The following is a 20,396-nucleotide window of genomic DNA, read 5'->3' as shown; positions in this document are numbered from 1 at the left end:
TCACAGGTAATTATAAATGTCTGTCTTGTGCTGCATGTGAATTTGCCATTGAGACCAAAAATTGGACCCATAACAATGTACAGATACAACTAAAAACCCCGACAAATTTTAAAACCACAAATGTGGTGTACCTATTATTATGCCCATGTAACCTCGGTTATGTAGGCGAAACTGCAAGGAAGATGTCTACACGACTCTCCGAGCATAGGTCCGCTATTCGAACTGGCAAATTCCAGGCACCACTGGCCAAACACTACATGGAAGCAAAACATAATCCCAATGAAATTCGCTGGCTCATTCTTGAGAAAATCAGAAAAACATCAGGCACGCTAAATACTCAAATGCGTAAATGCAGAGAAGGCTACTGGATTTTCACCCTTAATACCTATACAACAGGAATGAACAATGAATTGCCTTGGGAGCAGGTCCTAAAATACAATTATGATTGATCCTAAATGTATGTTATCAGTAATTCCTCCGGTTAGTCCCTCGCACTAGAATTTGAAACACTTCATCAATCCCTTGTAACATTGATATTCACTTTATTAGGTTTCTCATATACATTAGTGAAATTTTTGCAATTATTCATACTTAGAACCAAACATATTAAATCACCGAAATTCTATGTTATTATATACCGTTTAGTCATTCAAAGATGGCTGCCTTCTCAGCCCACATTGTTCCATTAGCCTGCAACCACAGAGTAATAACTTCCGGATGTGGTGCATATATATCCGGTTCACCTATTAGGAAAATGCGCGCGAGGCTGAATTATAAATAAGACCCTCTTTGAAGTGTCTCCAGCTCTCGACTGCTGCTGAGACGCCGCCAGACCGGACTCCACCATCGGAAGATATTTTCAACTGAAGTTTTAGGTAACAGACCCTCCCTTGCTATTTTTTGTATACGAACCGATCAGTATCACTCTGATCGCTTAGAACCGCGGTATTCACACGGTCCATTTTGTTCATTATTGTTTTTGCAGCGCTGCCCTTTGTCCTCCCCACTAACACCGAAGTTAAGAAGCAAATACCGGTGCAGATACCAGCGACTGGTTTTAATGTAAGATAACATTTCTTACCATCGCACACCCGTGAATTAAATAATCATGATAAACACCCCTTCAGAACCGCACTACTAAATTGTTCCATTCCTTAATTATTGTTTGCAGCAAGAATTCTATTTCCCCTTTTTCATCCGGAACGGATACCTGTCTACACCTGAAATAAACATATTAAGGTAATCTTACCAGACCAGGGCTCTGTAAAATACTCCAGATTGAGGGAACTCGCATAGATTAACAAACTTTATTTTGTCTCTTCCCCTTTTCCCTAGCCTTTTTTATCCTCACTGCAGCTCGAACTCCGCTTTTTAGTAACCTTTTTGGGACTACTTTATACGACGCATTGTCGTCATTACATTCAGGTAAACCATACTGTTTAGGTGATTTCTGTATAACGTAGCAGTCCATGCTTTAAATAGTCATCAAGGTCTTGCTTCGTGCTTACACGTTTTTCTTTTCCATGTATCAGTAATTATTAAACATCCTTTTTAACCAACATACGGGACTCTTTCCACCCCCATTCTTCTAATTTCATCGGAGTCTCCGTTGTAGCGGTTTTTACATCTTTAAATTAGAGGACAGCAACGTACATAAACATCGTACTACCTCTATTTGCAGATACTTTACCTTAAGTGTAATGACTGCATCTATATTAATCCAATATCCCCCCCTTACCGAAATTCCATTCTGATAATTTACTTACTCTATCCACGGTAAAAAGCAACCCCCCTGTGGGTTTACCAGGACCTCAATTGATCCCACAAGCATATCTAGAGTCTACCATCCGCCATTGTGGTTGCACCATCATACTGGTAAGATACCAACCACACATGTTAGTTAAAAATAACTAATTCCCCCTTTTCATTCCCCTTCCTTCTCTTCCCTCTCCTTTCCCCCTCTCTCTTTTTCTTTTTCTTCTTCCCCCCTTTCTTCTTCCCGATCCGTTCTGTCCCCCCTCTCTTCCCTTCTGTTCACCGTATCCCTCTGTCTTCGTTCCACCCTCCTAGTCCTCTATCTATTCTTAGGTCACTGTACATGGCACATACTATTGTAATTATAAATGTAAATACAGATATAGACCAATAGGTCCCTTTGGATTCTTGCGAACCTTTGTTCCACCATATAAAAATCCATCATCTCAAGTTATTTGAGCTGTAAACATAAGATGGTCGAGGAAGTGTGTGTATTTTTGTACTTAGATATATAGATGTATATATTAAGATTGTTGTTGGCCCATGTTTTTAATGATAGGTTGTAAATATTAGATTAAAAGTATTGAATGCACATGTGATGTAATTATTAGGACTTGACACTGATATGGAGTTCTCATATATTCTGTATAGGTACACTCGGAACATATATCATGGCTTCCTGATGAAGGCTTACCGCCGAAACGCGCGTAGCAATGTCAAATTACCTTTAGCCATGTTTTTGTGATTACAATATTTACTCTTTTGTATATATATTATCGTTTGCATTCATCTGAATTTATTTATGAAATGTCTACATACATTGAAATGTATTGTGATGCACAATAAGCAAAAAATGCACACTATGATAATTAATGTTGGATCGGCAATGGATGTCTAAAACCAGATCCCTAAAAAATATATATGTTTGAATAAAATATCTCTTTGATAATATGTTCCTTTGCACTGGTTTTCCATATTTAGTAATTGTTGTCAGTTACACTTGTTGTCAGTCCATGTTTATTTAAACCCTTGTTCCTAAATAATTGTCCTTCCAAACATATTGAAGATTGAGACCTACATTGATGGCCTCCTCTGCGAGCTCTTCGGCGCGGTGCTGTCTCCGGTTATGATCGTGGAGAGAGCGCACCGATCACTTGGTCCTCGGCAGGCCCCAGGGACTCCACCACGCCCGGTGATAGCACGCCGTCTTAACTATGCGGATAGGGACGCTATACTGCCGGAAGCGAGAGCTAAAAATCCTGTCACCCATCAAGGTAACACCTTATCCTTCTTCCCGGACTACACCCCGTCTGTGCAGGCTGCTCGCAGGGAATTTCAGCCGGTGAAAAGAATTTTGCAATCTGCCTCCATCCCATACGCCATGTTGAAGCCTACCAAATTGAAAATCACTCATGAAGATAAAGCACACTTCTTCACGGACTCTAAATCGGCCCTGAAATTTGCAAAACACATCTGTCCTCGCAAATCTGTTAAGACTGCTTCCCAGAACTTAACTTCATCACCGCCTCACAGTGAAGCTGAATGATAGATAAACCACATTGGTGCCCACTGGGGAAATTGCGTTGTCTGATCACCCTGGTGGCCTCCTTTTTGTTTGGTTGTCCACTATTGTTAATCTGAATCGCAAAGTATGATGTTGGGACACGTTAATGGCACGTTGTAGCGGGGTCTTTACTCATTTAGGCATGTCTCTAAGCAATATGGAAGGGTTACTTTTTTAGTCTTTAGCCTATATGTGTTCTCAGAGAGAGTGGATTGCGCTATAAATGCAGTCTGGCCACCCTGCCTCTCGGCGGGTGTTCGCTGTCGTTCCTACCCCCCAGAGGGTGATCCCCTACCTGGTTGTAATTCTAACTATAGTTTGGGGTAATTACGGGGATGGGGTGGGGACTGTATTCTCGACCTAAATGGGAGGTTGTAGTGGGAGGGGGGTGGGTAGGGGGGCACTGAGCGTTCGTAACTTGCAAATGTAATTGTACAGCCTTGACAGAGAAAGTTCTTTCTGATTGTATCGAAGCCATGTTTACATTCTGTACTTTTTGTTCAATGCACCATGACATTCAGATGATTGATGTACCTATATACTATACCACCACAGGGGTCTATGGGTGAAGACTACAAACTACTAACGTAGAACATTAGAGGACTCCCCGAAGAAGTACTGGCAGGTGCTCGCATATCTAAATCACCATGGCACCTTAATCGCATTCCTACAAGAGGCACACTTGACCAGGGCTTCGGCCGCAAACTGTGCGCAAATCTGGGCAGGGTTTATGTTAGCCTCCTCTTATTCATCTTATGCCAGGGGGGTCAGCATACTGGTCAAAAAAGGTGTCCCGTTTACGCCTCACAGCACCTACCCTGACAAGGAAGGCAGGTGCACGATGGTCCAGGGTAAACTGGGAGATACATTACTTACTCACATCACCATGTATGGCCATATAGCTGATGAACTGGAAATATTCCATCGCATGTATAGTGAACTCCGACGGTGGCCCGTGACGGCTATGGGGGGGGGGGCCTAAACACATACTTAGACCCTGCACTGGATAAGTCCAACCCACAGAGCAATCGCACCCCCAGAGTAGCTCGGAGTGTTAACCAGGCTATGCTGGGATTTGGCATGGTAAATATATGAAGACTGCGTAATGCTATGACTAGAGAGGGCACTCATGCCACGCCTGCGCACAACAGTTGGTCCAGACTGGACTACTGGCTGCTCTGCAAGAGTGCAGCGGAATGGGTGATGGAGGTCACTAACCACCCACGAACGCTCTCTGACCACAACCCTGTACAACTCGCCATGTGTATCCCTACTCTCACCCGCCGCCCGTTCACATGGCGTTTCCGATCGGATCCACTGTATAATGATGATGTTTGTAAGGTAATGGGAACTAACTTCCTGGAGAACAAGGGCACTGTTGATAGCGCCGCCACATTATGGGAAGTGTTCAAAGTAACGATTACGGGGGTCAGCATGAGCACTACTGCCGGAATACTGAGAGATTTATGAAACCAACTTCGCAAGTTGGAAGCCACCCTAAAAAGCCTCGAGAGTGAATACACATACAACCCTTCCCTAGATACACTATCGCGCATCCAAACTGATTCATGAATACGACTCAGCTGCGGAGACAGAAATACAATACACCAACCGCAGACAAGTGGCCAGGCGATATGGTGAGGGAGGGAGACCGGGCCGCACACTAGCTGGGAAAATCAAAGCGCGGGAAGACCACTACCATGTCGATAAAATAGTTGACTCCGAGGGTAGGGAACACTACTCCACTGAACATATTAAAGATGTCACGAGCTCATGCGAGTAAGAAACAAAACTGAGGGTCAAGATAAATAAAATTGTCAATATTTTACGGATGGGCTCTCTATAGCTCCATAGGGTCATCTTTTACAGGTCAAAGGCTATTGTACCCTGGAAGATTTTAAGTGATTGTGCTTCCATGATTAATACACCACTGTGATTCTAGTAATAGGATTCTGTCCTGGTATTTACACTAGGGATTTGTACGCATAGGTCCTGATGAAATTCTCAGGACCTGGGTGGGGATGTTTGGCTGAAACATGTAGACCATATACCCAGTTAGATGCAAGGGATCATTGATTTATTCAGACTTTCACATCTCCTTCTGTTTTTAATCGTACTCTGACTCCAGTGATTAGTAATAAAGCCGACTAGGAGTTGGAGGTTATTTTAGCCAGTTTAACCACAGACTTCATCCAACTTAAGAACATTTAGATGTGCTTCATCCTTGTGAAGGTTGAGACTACTCTGATACAGTAGGTATCTGGAGTGACAACCCGATGAAGCTTGCCACTAGTAAACACTAGTGGATGAGGGTCTTTCAAAAATATTCCTGAGACTTCAGTTTCACACTGATTCTACTGGGCTCCACTCTTTCTTTGAATATTAATCTGTTCTGGGAAGGTGAGTGGGCGTACCCCCATGTACTTCTCTCTCTCCCATTGTGTGATTATGAATATTTGTATTTAGTCAAGCAAGCAGAAAAACTGTGCACCCAAGTCAAATATCTTGTGTGGGATACAATCTGGCCTTACATCAACCATATATGGGATTTGAATGACATAGCAGAGGAGCTGATAATAAGGCAGTGTTCTATGGGTATGAGGAATGGATTAAAAAGTTCCATGGGTTTGTTTGAGGGAGGTATCATGAGGGAAGCTCCGACAGCTTTTAAATAAAAATGTATTCCACGAATCCTTTATAGGTATGTTGACTTAAGGGAAACTAAAATAACAAGATGGATTTAAGTATAGTTTATGTACAAAAGCTGCTTAACCTCAGGCTACTAACACTCTAGTGCTGTATTAGGCTTGAACAGTGACTTACATCGGTGTCTGTCCAGGCTGCCACAGCGGTGGCTGGCATGGGCCTGATTTATTATATATGAAATAGCTGCTGGCAGGTTCAACTGTGAATCTGATTTCCTTAAAACGAATCATTGACTTTAAATTTATGACCGATCAAAAGGTAAAATGTGTCTTGGGGTATAGTCTGTTATTTAGAGATGAAAAGGGAGGATTATGAAGTAAGACAAATGTCGTCATGTCAACTTTAATGTCAATTAAAGGGAGTTGTTAGTGATATATTTATTATTAGAGATACTAAGGAGTAAGAATTTAAAATGCAGTAGCAAGACAACCTTTACAGTAATGCCTGAATGACGACATAACACCAGACCTCCAAGTGCTTTCATGGCTACACAAAGCCTAACGCTCCCCCTGAAGGCACTGTGTATTAAGCATAGGGCCATCAATGCATGAGCTGATTCTTTATCCACGTAAGACTGCAAAGACATTCACAGAGTAAAATAGTTTGCTCTAGACTGGAATAACTGCTGAAAGCCCCAACCTAAAGGAAAGTGTGCTACAGGGAACTCTCTGTATAGGCAGCAAAATGATAGAACTCTCTATCTGCAAGGACAAGAAGCATCCAAATCAGGAAGGAGGTAACAGCTTGACTTTTCTCCAAGAGGTGAGGTAGAATCACACTGACCAAGAGCCAGAACCACTCTCCTTAAGAAGGCAGCTATGGATGGCACAGAACTCATAATCAAACTCAAACAATACCCAGACCCAAACCCCCCCACAAGGAAGGTAGGCATTACCACACACATATCCATCACTCATTTTCAATCCTCCCGCCCCATGCATAAATGCAGTGATAAAATAAAAAGAAATAAACGTAACACCAAAATACTTCCAATGTGGGTTTCCAGTGCAACCCACATCCTTCCAATTCAGGACAACAAAGTCTTAAGAATCCTATCTCACTACGTTTTGCCCCTCCACACACCTCCAGGTGCAGAAACATATGACAAAATATGAACATAACTCTGGTTACCACACAAAACATCCAAGTACTCCTACATATGTCACACTACAAACCAAACACAACCGATACAGAACAGTGTCTTCCATCTGCAGAACTATTTCAGCCCATTGTCATGTGTATCAAGTACTATATAAATGCACCTTCAATGCAAGCACGCCAATTCAACTGGTACTAAGTCTAGGCACAATACATTCTCTATTTTTGAGGCATCATGGACCTCATACCATAACTCATGGTATACCTTCTGCTGAGTAACCCACTTACAATCACTTTATTCCTATACAGAGCCATTACAAGACAATGCCAAGCCTTTACGTTTCTGCTGATTTTAAATCGGAGGCAGACTTGGCACAATATCCCAAAAGGCATCAGAAACCTTTTTACATATATATAACATTTTCTATGGACTCTGCAAGGCCTATGTGTGGAATGTCTTTATCTTACTTGAAGGAACAATGAGATAATTTGCAGGCAAGTGTTGTTGGTTGTTACACAAGGAAAAGCAATTAATATATGAGTGGGAATGGAAACAAGTTGCTTGAAAGAAGTTCAATTTTGGACAACAATAATCGGATTAGCTAACAGAAAACCTAAAGGTTTATGCTGTGAGGCATGCCTCTAAATGTGCAATTTGCAGCAGAGGAGTCAAAATGATCAGTCATGTCTTTTTCAATATCATCAACTTTCAAACTTGAGAAGCACAAATGTCCACAGATCCCTCCCACAGTCAGGCTCACCAGAACATATGCTCTCACGCCATGGAGGGTAAATGCGTAGATTACATACCAGTAACCCATTACCACAATTCTCCTGGATGCAGAAGGGAGATGAGGAGGTAATGTACTCAATACGATCATTCAGCCTCATTCTCACTCAGTATGGTATCTGCATAGTCCGATTCTTCGCTTTATCTTTTAATCCCTGGTACTTTTAAGAGCCTGGCTTCACACAAAGGCAAATGGATAGAGAAACAAAGGGGCCCCATGCAAAGCACACTAAGCACTAGGGCAGGGAAAATACATATGAAAGCAAATAACCTAGGCAATTAACTTGTCATATATCGACCTGTGTTAAACACATTGATATGGACATTGACTCAGTGTACTCAACATTAAATTAAAAACTTCATCTTATTAATATAAATTCATGATAAAGCATTTTATTAACTAATAAGACATACTATATTTGATAACATAGCAAAGACGTTTAATATATGTATACATACAAATATAAAACACTTCAATACAAATAATTCAGACGTACAAAACAAGTAAACATGAATATAGATTGTTTGTCTTATGTTAAGGCATAGTGGCTAGATGGTGGACAAGTTCTTTTTTTGTCATGTCATGACATATGCTCTCACGCCATGGAGGGTAAATGCGTAGATTACATACCGGTAACCCATTACCACAATTCTCCTGAATGCAGAAGGAAGATGAAGAGGTAATGTACTCAATACTATCATTTAGCGTCATTCTCACTCAGTATACTTCAATAACAAAAATGATGCTATGGAACCAATATGTATAAATACTTATTACAGATAGGTCTATCAATTACCCATCTGACCTTACATAATTTTTCAGAAATAAATCAACTCAGTTATATATTTCATTTACATCCTGAAACCTAAAGAAATCAATCCAAAAATTATATATATTCTTTATATAGTGTATTTTATTCACTTATATCTTTTTTTTGTATATTTATTATTTTACTTTCCACATTTCTTTTTCAAACAAAGATACAATTCTTTTGGGTTCTTTAAATCTAAAAAAGCAATATATACAAAGTTATCACACAACATACATAAATCTCAAAAAGAAATTAGAAATTGAAAAAGTGAAAATTTTTAAAATTGACTACATTATTTACATAATGTTTCAAAAATAGCCCCTATTCTTTAAATGGATACTCTATACCTTGTTATCTAAAGAGTATTCCGTAATCTTACTGGTACACCCTACTTTCGCAGTTTCCTTAAAATAGATTATTTTATCCCTACTGTTTTAAACTGCTCTTTTCTTAATTGTCACCAAATTTGACTTCATTGGGTGTCCGTTTCCAAGGTTGTCGACGCGTTTCAGCCCCTTTAAATTCTGGGCCTCATCAGGACTCGGGCTTGAGCATACATATAGAATTATGTTGCACCAATACTTTGAAAAACGTTTCCAGTTGGATTTCGGGAGTCGTGACTGATAGGGTATATTTATTCTGGGTATACACCTGTCCACTTTTCTTCTATATAGTTCGAGGACTCACTTTTATGGTTTCAAAGTGATTTTCGCCAAATATGCCGCCTCGGTCACCAGGACATAATTTGTGTAGCGACAGTCCTACCACGGATCTAAAAAACTAGTGTGGCGCCATAATACTCTCGTCTTCTCGCCACCGTAGATCACCTCTCTCCTCTTCCTTGTTTATTTCTCACTCAGTATGGCATCTGCATAGTCCTATTCTACGCTTTATCTTTTAATCCCTTGTACTCATGAGCGTGGCTTCACAATAAAGCATGTCTGCTTTACCTGAGACAAGCACGAACACAAAAGGAGTCATGCTAAAACCAGATAAGTGCGAGTGCCTTGCTAAGTGCGAGTGCCTTGCTAAGGATTCTTTCAGTCCAATTTCTACTAGTGCTTGTATTATTGTTTTATTGCTTTTTTACATCAGTGTGGAACCTCCAACCTTTTTCTCTAATCTACATTAACACAGGCCACTGTGTTAGTCTGGGTACCAGCAGAACTGTTGCAAATGCACACCAGGACGGCCACTGTAGTGCAAAGACCCAGTATTAGGTTAGCCTTAGTCCTCCACAGATCTAGATATTGTGAAGAGGGTTCTAGTGTCTTTGTGCCACAGGCTCAAACAAAGATTTCCCTTGTGTGCCCCTTTCACTAACTATGCCCCTGGTTAAGGATCCCTTGGCCAAAAGATGCTAGGATCTTGTGGTTGCAAGATTTCAGCATAACAAGACTCCACGAGGCAACTGATTGCACTCTTGTTAGAATATTTATTTCTTCTTTTAAGGGATGCACCTTTTATAGTGTGTAATTTTGTAGGTGTTCTGGTAACACGTGTAACGTGGACGTTCTGTGTGTCATATGCATTGTACTGTGTTATTTTATTGCTTTATTAGATTCTACGAGTTTCATTGTTTGGTTACTATTAGCCCTGTAAATATATTTTCTTCTTGTAAAGTAAGAACTCTGGTAGAGCATCCATTGTCATTGTACTGTGATCGCTGTGTTGTGCTGTACATGACTAAACCTTCATCCTGGGCCCAATTCGTAGCGAATCAGTGACATTTAGGAGTCCAACTTTCCATTACAGAATTAGTATGCTGTGCCCTGGTTAGTGTGGCGCTCCTACAAATTCACCTATGATTTTGTTAGGTAAGTTGAATCATAGCAGATTGTAAGGCAGAGATGTAAGGCAGAGACGTAGGGCAGAGAAAGCCATATTAGGATTGAGAGCAAAAAGGTTAAGTGGAAGGAACTTAACAAGAAAAGGAAGCGGCCACTGCAGCTGAGTTTATGATGAAGACATTCAAAAAATGTTGAGAGAAGCAAAGATCCTGACGGCAGACAGGTAAAAAAAGAAAAACAAAAGATAGTGAGATCATGAGAAGAGAAGAGAAGAGAATAGAATGCATGAAAATAGTTCAAATCTGAAGGGCTTAAACGTAACAAAACACTATTCACATTTTCTAGATTCAAATTATATCAACAATCATGTTCACAGCACACATGAACCCATGGTTGTGTATACTGAAACTATGCATTTACTTAAAAGTGAAGTGTTTATTTAGCAAACAAGTCTACTGGTAGCTATACATGCATAGGTATTAATGTAGCATAAACCTTACTGACAGCAATGAAGCACTCTTCACGGAGGCAATAGGGTGCAAGGACTGGGAGGGGGGTTAATTCCAGATACTGTGCGTAGTCAGTGGGAGAGTCTTCGTCTCCTATGTCCTTGATCTGTGCAATTCTTTGCCCTGTATAGTCTTTTTCTCCAAGATGGGAGGGGAGTGGGGGGGGTGGCTATTTATGTTATGTTATGCTAAATGAACTTGTTAAGCACACAAATACACATAGGTGCCTTGGCACTGGCTAATGATAGCGTAATAGAGAACCTGTTGAGAATTGGATATCTATACAGAATTGAATAGCCAGGTTGTAAGGGCTTTTCTGAAAGCTCAGAGATTACTGCACAGTATGCAATTCACCACATCACATAGACAATGCAGACTTGACGTTTTAGCCAGTGTAGTGTCTTAGCGATATGTGATTGCATTGTCTTTTGGCAGTGTCAATAGCTTCTATTTGTTGAGCTTTCTCCTATTGTCTTTAGTTTACTTAAATTATGGAACACATAAAATAAAACTTTTTAATAATCCTACATCTTTCTATATACTGAAGCCTTTTATAGGCTGAGAGTACCAAAAATGACCACCTGAAGACAAAAAAGGTGTGGAACTCCGAAAATTGCTACACAGTAACGATCACGTTTTCAGACAGACGCTTGAGTGGCTTTCACTTCCCAAAAAGGTTTCAAGGTCTGGTTATTTAGTGATAATGATGACTAAGCCATATTTCTAGGATCCTGGGAAAAGATCAAAAGAAAAATTTGAAAGAAAGTGTTGGGAGGTGATAAGAAAAAATATATATGCCATTCCATTCGATAAATTTATTTCGGTCTCGAGGACCATAAAAGTGCATAGTCCTAAAAACACCAAAAATATGTACAGTTGAATACCGGATAATAGGTAACTTTACAATTAATTCAACAATCAATTATAGCAAAATTATACTATACACACATATATACATATATATATATATATATATATATATATATATATATATACACACATACATACATACACACACACAATCAATATAAGGCTTACTGACACCTACAGACGTGAGGAACAGACGAATAAAGTTGCAAGTTAAATATTTTTTTAATAATGATTATAATGTTGAGCTGATTTTTGGCGGGTCAGGAAAGCCCAAGCAATAAAGATGCCTTAAAATTATGTATTTATCTTGTCACATTTGCAGTACTTCAACAAAAGAGGTGAAATGTCAGGCTCTGCCTTCTAACAAGTTGCTGCACTTCTTTTAACATGGGATGGATTTTTACTTTTCTTTTGCTGATTGCAAAGTGAGAGGAGTTTTAAAAGTGAATTGTGTGATAATCTTAGGATGTCTTTTTTAGCAACACACAACAAAATGTAAATACCTGTAAATAAACGTTATGCATTCAGCAGTTAGGAAAGCAAAAATGAAGTACATTTGTGCAATTCTAAATTGTGTGCTGGAAATACTAATAGTGTGATGTAAACACAAAGCCAATTTAATTGGTGATGCACAAAGGATAAATATTCAAAGAAAGCTCATTTCCACACATTGTTTGAGTGCTGCATACTTTTATCAGTAAAGCTAGCTGTACGTGCAAGTAGGTGCCCATTTCAATGGAAAATGTGCTAACTGTTAAAGACAATGCACTACCACACAATGCTTAAGTAGCATTCAAAAATCACCCATCCTCATGTCTATGAAAGGTAGATGGGTCACGAAAGTTTGTCATTCTAAAAAGTGGGTTGTGGTTCTAACAAGTTTGGGAACCACTGGTTTAGACAACTGCATTATTAATGTCACAGTAAAGGGTGAATCATTATGGCATTCGAAGACCAAATCACAGTGGGGAATCACTGAATAGTTTTGAATGAGAAACAATGGCTGGGTAATATTTAAGACAAAATCCTTTCTGTTCTGTATGCACTTTGGACTAATGAAACTTTACGGTCTTGCCTAGAGGGAATTGTGGGGAGTCCTCCCTCTTGGGGAAGAAGCATATAATACATATGAATGTAAGATAATTGATTTGAATATTCTTGTTTATTATAGATACATTTGCACAAGATGATGCAACAGACATATAGCTGGAATTTCATCCATCCTGATGAAGGCTTGAAGTGACTAAGCCAAAAATGGGATTACTAGCCCATTTGACTTAGAAACAAAGAAAGCTATATAGGAAAAAGACTCTGATGAGATAGAATCTATTAGGTGATGTGGATCCTGTGATATAAAATGTATCTCACATATTATGGATGACTCTCTCTTCCAAGTTTGTTTTAAATATTAGTATTTAAGGATGAGTGTTGAGAGTGCTTGGTTACGTATATGATGCTTTTATGAATAGAATGCATTTAATTTCTAATGAATTTATGTTTTTTTTTATTATACTGATTGTTTCATAAATAAAGAATGAAACAGGAAGGAAAGAGGCAATGCTCCTGAAGTACTTGTAGACTGTCTGCCTAGTAGTGTCTGTCCAGGATGCCAGAAAAAAAGGTGTGGATAATGAGTTTGAGTCAGATGAGCAATACTGTGCGGTTGCTGCCGTAGATGCTATGGAAAATTTGGGTGGTGCAACTGGTAAAAATAAGTGGAAAACAGCCTGTGAGAGCGATGATCAAATTAATATAGCAAAGACATTTTTAAGTAATGGGTTGTCATTGAATAGAAATGTGAATGCCAATGTGAGATGTTTTACTCAAGTTGCACCTGAGGAAGGTGAATATTTAGTGAGGAATGGTTTATGTATCCCTACACAGATTCTGAGAGAGAGATAAGTGAAATTAACACATGAAGACAAGTTAGGCTCTACTGCTTCCCAAAAAAGATTTTGAGAATATTATTGGTAGCCATCAAGGAATGGTAGTGTTTTTTATACATGGATAAATGTAAGGGATGTTTGCTTTCCGACACGCTTTAGAAACTTACAAAGGAACCCATGATCCTCTCAAGAATGTCAGGGAGACCTTGGGAGAGTTTCAATTGAAGTTACAGGATCATATAATGTGGTAACAGTAGATACTAGATTTTTAGGTGTCTTGATAGACACATTTTGTAAATGAGTGTATTCTTAAGGAATCCTACTACTAATGTGGTTATCAAACATTTGAAAGGGGTATTTAGCTTTGAAAGGGTTCCATTGGCACTCGGAATCAGACAATGGCACACAATCTGTTTTTGGAACATTAATACAATTCCTATAACTGTATGGTAGTAAACAGGAAAAGGTTCCTTTATACTGTCCATCAGCCAATGGCATTATAAATTGCATAAATAGATTTTTAAAAGAAGGAATACAAAGAGCTCTAGCTAACAAAATGGATGTTGCGAGATATCTCCGAATTAAAGTATGGAGTTATCACAACACACAGTATAAGGCATTTCACCAGTCAAATTTCTGAGCGGAAGAGATGTCAAAACAATGTTGACACCTTCCTGGACCCCTTCTTGGATTGATTCGTAGAATATTGAGCGTGCAAGGAAAAAAAATAGTAAAAGAGCATATGTTGAACAAAAAGTTGTGTACTAAATAGTACCATGATTTATTTACAAGGTCAAAAGGAAACAAAATTGTAGTTAATGATTGTATGCTTGTTCACAAACCAGGAAAAGTTCTCAAAGGGAAATCGGTGTATTCAAAATCAATACAAGTAAGAAAAGTAACTGCCAGGGAAGTGTTACTCAAATATAAAAATGGTGGAATAAAAGTTTTGTGATTGTTCTGAAACAAGGGCAAAAGAACATTTTGAATGGTCAAAGTGATTCTGATAATCCATTGTGGGTTGATTGATGTAGAGTCTGGTAGATCAAACAATGGTGCTCAACATAATGATACAAAGAGTAGGCAGTAGGTAAGTGCATTTTGCAGCAAGACTAAATGACGGTTTCAAATTAATTTTATTTTTGCTTCTTTAGGAGTTTCTTCATTTTTCCTATTTTGATTTTCTGAGATGTCACAGAATGTAAATTAATGTATTTTCTTTTCAGTATAAGTTACATCCATGTATGTGAAGTTCTTAGAATGATTTGTCGGATATCATCATCAGGCCATGTAGTGCAGGATGCTGAGCTGTGCACATATGGAGCTCCTGCTTCCATGGAACCCTTGTGAGTTTTTTGTTTTCTTTAATAAACCTTCAAACATTTAGAATCATGGGCTTTTACTCGGAGACCACCATTACAACACATTGTCAGTTAATGTGCCAGAAACTGAGATCTGCGTGAAACTAAAAGGTATCAGGTTTTGAAATTAGTATAGTGGGTATGCATTTCTTTTATTTGAGCTAAAGTAAATGACTACCGCTATGAAGGGTATACTTATTACGGTGAAGTCAGATGCAAGTCTGTAACACTAAATACCACATTATTGAAAACGTTACTCTAATATCTTCACAGAGTAACTTCTAAATCTGTAGGCAGGATATCAAGGACTAGATGATGCTTATACTTTTACTATTGACATTTATATTATTGTATTTCTTGTTTTTGTATAGCACTCGCTTCTCAGGGGGAGAAGGTACAGAGAGCAAGGGGATAGAAATAATTACATATGGACTAGTCCACATGCTTGGTGGAAGAGGTATGTTTTTAACTATTTCTAGTACTTTCAAAATCCTGCATTGATGCAGCGAACCAGTGGGAGAGAGTTCGATAGGGATAAGCCTCGGGATTGGAATTTCAGCTTGGAAGCTGATCCTTCTCAGTCCAAGCCAGCACAACGGGAACTTCCTTGCCATCAAGAAAAGGAAACTACAAATAAAGTTTACTTTGCCTTTGGGAACCCATAAAAGCATGTCACTTCAAAATTCAAACCCCTGAATGGTCCTAATCTCACCATAACTACAAGGAACAAGATATCCTGGCCTCTGACAGAAATGAGATGCAACAAAAGCTGCATAGAGTGCAATGTACCATCGATAGGTATACGAGCAGTGACATCTTCAAGAATTCACGCACCACATCACAAACATATTACATCCATAGGCTCTCCAACCAGGAAAATCTGCAGCAGCTCTGAACAGTTTTCAGCGATAAAGTGCTACCCTACTAAGAGCTGTGCACTACACAAATGCTAGACAAGATAACAGAACATAACAGCACACTAAAAACTTTCTAGCCCACCACAAAATATTGTTCTGGGCATCTTAAGTAAATATCTGTTCGATATGAACAGAAACATCAGTTGTGATAGGTAGCCTGGTGCACAGCCATCTAAAAGTTTGTAGACTAGACACAAGGTTTTGCATGTACAGTAACCAGTAGCAGAAGAGACAGCAGGAAGGTGATATGTTCTGTTTCTTTCAAGCCCAAAACAAGGTAGGCCACAAAGTACTGTACTTTTTGGTGCATTTTGACATAAAAATGCTTGTGGTAGTCAACTCGGGTTAGAGTAAATGAAAAGACCAGGACAATAAACGTACTAATGTTATGTGGTTTGTAAAAGTCATAACGGGTCTCTGGCCATTTTGCTCTCCGATATGAGATACTTGATGCTAATCAAAATACAGTTCTTAAAAATGACAATATATCATTTTTATTTGATAATGGTGTTTACTGTTAGCAACTGTTTGATGCCTTTCTAACATTTTCTAATACTTTATTGTTTAATCCACAGCACTGCTGTTTGGTTTATGGCCAAAATGAAAATAATGTAAATATGATACTGTGCATGTCTGTATGACTGCATGAGTCAATATAAGAAGGACCTAGAGACTGTTTGCCTTATACTCGAGTTTCAGAATAGCAAGTGAAGTTGGTGTATAGTTGGTATTTATTTACACTGATTTGTAAATTGCAGCATACTGCGGTTACTCCTCCTTAAAGCTGTGTCCAGATCTGAAAGGGCAATACGAAATGATGTGTCTTGTTTTAAGTCTCTCATCGGGACTACTACTAACTTTAGAGGCTATATCTGGTGTGTTTTGTTGAGTTATGCAAGTTACATGTGGGGCAGTGATAAGGCAAGTGCTGGAAGCCTCAACTGGATCAAAGGCTACAGCTGTCTTTATTGCTGAACAGCTCCGTAGGTTTTTCCTATTAACGTATACTCGGTTTGCGGTTTTATGACGATGTAATACTTTTCTTTTTTTTTTCTTTATTTAGCTAATTATCTGCACATTTAATTTCCAGTGGAAAGGTTACCGATGATGATAAGTGGAACACACTGATGAGTACCTATCAGTAGTTCCCTGGCGGTTGTTTCCGAGAGGTACCTTCCCACTTGCCACACATTTTTCACACACTTTTTTATGTTGACTGGGTGTTAGGAACTGGTGGTGGAGTCATAGACACAGACAAGAGTGTTTTTATAGGAAGGGGATAGGAACACCCTGTAAGTACAGCAGAAGTGTTGCTTGTACTATAAGTATCCTCACTAGTAAGGGAGGCAGGTGATGTTCAGGATATTCTATTCATCCGATATAGAGCAGGTTTTTCGTTATGAATAATTGGGAGTGGAGGGCAACCTGTGTCTTTTTCCTCTTAGCTCCTGTTTGTAATGGGTTTAAATAAGTTGAGCCAACTTAATAGAATAATTGAGGGGGGGCAATGAATTTTATTTTTTCACTGGGGAGGACACAGCATTAAAAGGTTTGAAGACCACTGCCCTAGAGAGACAGTGACTTTGTTACTGAGGTGACAAGACCCTTGAGGCTAGTGCGCCTCACCCATTTGTACCTCCACTGACCTTGTTTTAGTAGTAGTAGTGCAATTCACCAGGGATCGGCGGTGCAGGATTTGCAAGCACACCAAACAAAGTTCACAAACTTCACAGTCTCTCTGCTTCATGCGCAAACACTTAACACGTGCTGCATGCATTTGGGCCACTGGAATTATGCAGCAATGGAGGACAAAATTATGTTGCAGTGTTGACTAAATTATGCAGCAAAAAAAAAGCCTACAGCGTAATGCAGTACACTTTCTGATACTTTATTATTTGACATTTTTACACATACTAACAGTCTCTGCAAAGATTTTGCCTCATTAGTACCATGTAACATACAAATGCAGCAGTGAGGAAGGTGACCGCTCAATCTTTGCAGAGGGCCCACCACTTCGCAGCAATACAAGTCACATTTTTTAGTAACTTTTGCTCCGTTTGAGCGACAAACAATTTTTTTGTTAAAATCGTCAGATTATGCAACAGATGGTGTATTATGTGGCAAATATGGCAGAGTAATAATTATGTGGAAAACATTTGCAAACTAGGATATTTTACCATTCGTGTTTGAAATGCTATTGTGTAAAAAAGGAGAAGTGCTGATGACAGAAACTGCATGGCTCAGTGACAAATGGCTTGGAGATTACAACTGTAAGCGTATTTGGGACATTCTGCGATTGGGAACACATCCCACTTTGTGAAAGTATTTTAATGTCAGTAACTCATATTAAACCTTAAATAAAGTGTATCAATTGGTTGAATTAAATAAAGTAATCAACTGTAACTGGGCAGTGAAATGCCAAACAAAATTGGCATGTTTTGCTCTTTCTGGCCACACCTCTGAGCCGCCCACTGACCCAATCCTCAGGTTACTCTACACCTCTGATTCTTGCTGTATTTATACCCCCGAGATGTGGAAAAGCCTACACTTTTCTTCTTTAAAAAATTAGGTACTCTCACTCGCAGAAAGAGTTAAAGTGTGCGAGAGGCTCTACAGGGAGGGCCGTGCAGCGTCAGCACAGGTATCTGGCTTCGGCTCTAGCCTGCACGCACTTCCTTCGCTTCGGCGCAGAGTGGGGTACGTGGCAGGCTGAGCTTTGGACGGTGAACGCTGGGGCAGGCCCTTGTTCTGCAGTCAGCTGTTGGCGGGGATCACCTCTGGGAGGGGCGGAAGGCTGACTCACACACCTCCCTGACCGCCAGGGCAAAGTGCGGAGGTAGTCGGTGACAGATGATGCACCACACTGCCTGATCAACACGTGGACTAGACGGGTAAACAGCAGGAGTGCCACGTCAAGCATGCCCCAGAGCCGGGCAAAAACAGACGAAATATGTATGCAGCACACAGTGCGCGCGCACACTCGCTAGCGGCAGGCACCAGAAACACACACAGCAGAGCAACACAAACTAGAAAGTACCCTACACCAACAGAAACAACTCTAGTGGACAAACACACACGTCTCGGACATACAAGGCAGAGAAGACTAACAACCAAAAGTGACGTAACATAGACAAACATGGCATACAGATCAATTAGACAGTCAAGAAATGCTAATAAACAGACAAGAAACACAACACAAAAGTGACAGAAGAATTCGGCACCAACAGAAACGTTGATACAAACGATGCACAAATGAAAAAGTTAATCAGATAAAACTTAATACTGCACACATGCACGAAGCACATAGACAACTCCAATGTATTAATAGACAACACGGGGAAAAAAGTGTAATGATAAACCCGACATGATGACAACGGGCACAAAGCTATACTTTGCTGACAGAAACACACTGAACTGTTTCTAACACAAACACACTTCATTTGCTGAAGCTGCGCGGCATACAACCCAGACACTAATACAAGCGTTGTATACTTATATAAACACACACAACATAATAACAAATTATTGGCTTTATTATTTAAGAAAAATAACAGTCAGTAACACTGAATGTGCTCGCAAAAAATGACAACACGGCATACATAACAGTGACACATCACATACACAGCCGTCAGCGCCCATCCTAGTTTCAGTCTCCCTTAAACCTGGGATGTTCTACGTGTCTCGAACCCGGTCTCTTGGGTCAGGGAAGTAGTGCTCACCTGTTCCGTGAGGCTGTTCCCTTCCTCTGTGCCTCCAGCACCCGGCGCCTCCCCCAGGTATGCCCCGCTCAGCACCGGCTGCTACACAGCAGTAGTTCAATGGAGTGCCACGTCAATACACTGCGCGCACCCAGGCGCGAGCTTGGGCACGCGCGGCCTGAGCTGCCTTCGCAACACTGTCACCACTCGCACCGCAAAGGAAGCGCAATCTCCCGTAGAAAGACGCCCGAACGGGCTAGCCATACCAAATGATGTAGATACGTTAAAATAACAGCAATATTCCTAGCAGCTAAGAGGCAATTTTCATGATTGTGATCGTTCGTGATGCACAGCACGCCAGATACTACAATGGATATATTTTTATACAAAGAGCTGTTCATAAGTAAATCAGGTTTGAATTTACAACGTCCCCAAAATTAGAAGGCTGGCATAGTTTGTTTTATACTTGTCAGAGTTCCAGATTGGAACCAAAACAGTGGCATCTGCCAGGTTACAAAACCACTAAATCGAATGGTAACGGCATCACCAACAAGCATTTGCAATTCAATAGGTCTCGCATTACTGAAAGTTTGACCTATTGGAGTTGAAAATAATAATACAATGCCAATAGCTGAAACTT

General features: G+C 39.9%; 1 protein-coding gene across 1 annotated transcript in view; it reads right to left on the bottom strand.

Annotated features, from left to right (window-relative positions):
• SEC24D (SEC24 homolog D, COPII component) overlaps positions 1-19,991 on the bottom strand; it is a 425,192-nt gene extending 405,201 nt beyond the window's left edge. The window contains exon 1 of the mRNA XM_078675943.1: positions 19,778-19,991. The gene's annotated coding sequence lies outside the window, so the exon portion shown is untranslated. The remainder of the gene's footprint in view (positions 1-19,777) is intronic.
• Positions 19,992-20,396: the final 405 nt, after the last annotated feature.

The sequence above is a fragment of the Lissotriton helveticus genome, chromosome 2_1 (genome assembly GCF_964261635.1).
Source record: "Lissotriton helveticus chromosome 2_1, aLisHel1.1, whole genome shotgun sequence".
Taxonomy (NCBI): Eukaryota; Metazoa; Chordata; class Amphibia; order Caudata; family Salamandridae; genus Lissotriton; species Lissotriton helveticus.
The sequence above is the reverse complement of the archived record's forward strand: the minus strand, read 5'-3'. Positions and strand labels throughout refer to the sequence as shown.